At 39.0% G+C, this 3,513-nt stretch overlaps 1 long non-coding RNA gene across 1 annotated transcript; it reads right to left on the bottom strand.

Annotated features, from left to right (window-relative positions):
- Positions 1–2,597: 2,597 nt before the first annotated feature.
- LOC131108675 (uncharacterized) lies at positions 2,598–3,513 on the bottom strand. The gene is made up of 3 exons (XR_013627339.1): positions 3,401–3,513; positions 3,258–3,324; positions 2,598–2,657 (listed from the first exon to the last, which is right to left on the bottom strand). It is a non-coding gene; the product is annotated as an uncharacterized LOC131108675 (long non-coding RNA).

Here is a 3,513-nt window from a genome sequence, read left to right as displayed (position 1 = left end):
AGATAGCATGCAGTTTTTCATTCAACGGTATCGACTTTGTGGTTTAGCGGACAAGAAAACATACTCGGTGTCTTGTGTGGTGTTCAAAATAGACTTGTGAGAGATTAGAACTACTAAATTCCAAATCCCGCAGCCACCAAACCAGATCCCCTGTCCGTGGGCTTCAGGAAAAATGAGTCCGACCTATTCCCAGCAACATGGACTCAGCTCTTGACACCAGTCATACAGGTTGATGGTTCTACTTGACAGTACACGCTTTAAACACAAGTAGTACTACAGTTCCCCCCCCCTATTCGACACATCGTGAACTATGAATAAGTGACAGCACTGTCTTCTGACAGCAGCCGCAGTAATGATGCCACCTTCACCACAAACTACGGATGTACGTTATTAATCTTTCATTCATTGCTGTCCAGTCTCCAAAGTCAAAGTCCAAAGTCTTTAAAGTGCTGGAGAAAAGTGGAAGTGCAGAGGTTGCGATAGGACAACCTCCATCCTAATTACCCTCATCACTCACTCTTACTCATAATTTATCTCATCCTCTTCTGGAAATGAAAACCGTCATCATTAATAACAAATCAAAGTGCTGATTTGGAGTTCTGCTAAGCAAGATGGACTCTTGGTGCTTTTTTTTTTATGATATTCTCATTATTTGAGCGGCATATATCCTACCTGGTTTATTAATGATTGATTAAGTCCGGTGTTCACATGCTGACCTCTGAGCGGGAACACTGCAGAGGGCAGACACACACGCTTTGATGAATTTTGGTGGCATTTCAGCATTTATTATACCCTTTTCCCCTCCGATCATCCAATCAGAGCTCAGCTTCAGTAATTAAACATGGCAGCTCTAATAACATGTGCAAGCGAGATTGGACACAATGTATTCAAATTTAAATTAAAACGTGCCCTTGATTGTTACAGTAACAAGTGTGTCGTGTCTGTTGTAGCATTACATGCAATACACTTTTGGAGTGACCTTTTATTGTGGCCAGATTAATGCACACGTGCAAATATTATGCCGTCTAATCAGCAACTTGATATGCCATAACTGTGAGATGGATGGATAATATCACAGACAAGTTTAGAAAAAAACCTTAACAATATTCGAAAGAAATCTGCCTTTTGTCTACACAGAAATATGTTTTAGATCTTTGAGTTTGGCTCATTTTTTCAGAATATCAACATTATGTGGATTAAAAAATACAAATAAAAAAATACATTAAATGTGTGTTACTCAATACACCTTTAGGCTGAATCCCAATTCTACCCCTTAAAACCTAGGACCAAGTGTCAGAAGCCACTAAGAAATGGGACACCCTTCACAACACCTTTTTATTTCAAAATAAAATACACACTCTTTACAAATTGTAACATTTATTGCAAAACAACAGCTTACAAGCAACACTGTGACATTTATGAAAATAGAATGTATCAAATATGCATAGGGATAGAAATAACATCACAAACCTCATCAACCTGTAGCTTAGGAATGGTACTGGAATTCTGTGTGCCGACTTCACTTGGCTCAGCATCTCCTGCAGGAATGACACACATGCATGATTGATGGGCTACAAATAACAGATTGGAAACACAATCATAATAAAATATGGCAACAATGTGCTGAAAACAAATAGTAATAGCAAAAAACAAATAGATGGTAAGTTTGATGATATGGTGAGCCGTCCACATTCGGCCATGTTGTTTACATCTTTAATTCAGCTCACTTCCTGATCATCCATACTGTATGATGAATACAGTAAACATATCTGGGCTACGAAAACAGTGGGCAGCGTCCGGGTCAACCAGAGCACACAGCGGTGATTGCGACCTACCTTAAAAAGGGTGCGCTTTAGTCGGGACACAAACACGGCACTCTCGCTGTCAGTTTAGTAATATAGATTCCCCTCGCTAGCGAGCGATTTTACATTAAAACTCACAATTAACACACTAAAGTGGTTGTTATCTCCATCTCGTCATTGTGTAATCATTTAAGCAACAATTCAATACATGGAAGACATTAACGTGGAGTAGCAACTTATTGAATATACAATTAATGAATGACGTTACTGTGCAAGTCAATAATTATGCATAATTACTTACATTTTTATGTTTCTTTCGTTCGCCGCACTTCCGTCTTCTCAGCCAGTGTTGTAGCTCCGTGTTCTCCTTCGTTTCAAGTGTTTCTCTGAAGGAATTTTTAGCCCTCAGTACCTAACTCTTACCCCTCAGTTAAAGGAGAATTGGGACACCACTTGATTGTGGTCTTGTGGGCGCACAAAACGGAGGTGTAAGGGGTAAGACAACGGCCAAAGGGTAGAATCGGGATTCAGCCTTACATTCCTGCTCGGTTCAGAGAGCTTGACACCCTTGTTCATTTGAATGACTCACTAAAAGAGTCGGACAAGTGCAACCTGAACTCTACATACAATAAATTCATATAAAATGAAGATGCTGTGTTTATTTAAACTGTGTGTGCACACTAACCTTGTTACTACTACCTGGGGAGTTTTTTGTTTGTCTTATCTGGATCACGTGTGTAGCAAATTTGTAGTCCGATGTCCTCACAGCAGGAGCTATGGTCCCATCCTGTCCATTTGTCTGGTCCTGGGGTTTGGCTCGCCATTGAACCCTCAGATTCAAGTTCAATCACAGTCCTCAAGAAAAAAAAAACAGGGTAAAAAATATAATCAGTATTCTAGTTTGTTCTTCACGTTACCTGAAATGAAATTACTCCTAATAATCCAAATATATTTTAAAATATAATCACAGAAAGTACTATGGCAATAATTGCACCCAGTTACACCCAGTACTATTCATCATCGGGGGTAGCATTTCACTATCTGTATTTTTTTTAAATATAATTTTAAACACTATACACTATGTGAATCTACATTAGAGTCTTTGTACCCAAAATGGAATAAGTAATTAAAATAAATCAATATGAATGTCAACTTAGCTTAGCTAGCTTCCATTAGCACCTACAATATGCTCACAGTCGTCCTGTATCACGTGTAACTCTCGTGCTCACACAATGAATAAGCCAGTAGCGATTAGCATTAGCATTGTGGTAATCGCCACTTAGCATTCCCTTTACATTTTAACACAGTATAACATTGTACAAAATATCACAGCGGTGTATAACATTCGACAACACTTCGTTTGCTTTTAAGAAAATATCCAGCAGTGTATAATGTAGCAAACATACTATTAAAAGATAGCACGAAGACTTAGCCTTTTAACAATGCTATGCTTACCGGAGCTAACACAAGGGGGCACTCGACGAAACGGCTCGTCGTGTTCGTCTGTGTAAACTTCTTAAACCTAACAAGGAAACAACACTTATTAGAGAGTACTAATTGATGATATTTTGATGATTTTTTTACGTCATATTTCATACCGGGTTGGTTCTTCAGCTCGGTCACAGTGCTTTCTCAGCCACATCTCGTCATATCAATTAGGACTGTTAACCTTGAGATTTGCGCCGCCTACTGGCGGTTTTGTAGAATGCAT

This window comes from Doryrhamphus excisus, linkage group LG5 (genome assembly GCF_037039965.1).
Source record: "Doryrhamphus excisus strain RoL-2023G ecotype Guam linkage group LG5, RoL_Dexc_Guam_v1.1, whole genome shotgun sequence".
Classification (NCBI taxonomy): Eukaryota; Metazoa; Chordata; class Actinopteri; order Syngnathiformes; family Syngnathidae; genus Doryrhamphus; species Doryrhamphus excisus.
The sequence above is the reverse complement of the archived record's forward strand: the minus strand, read 5'-3'. Positions and strand labels throughout refer to the sequence as shown.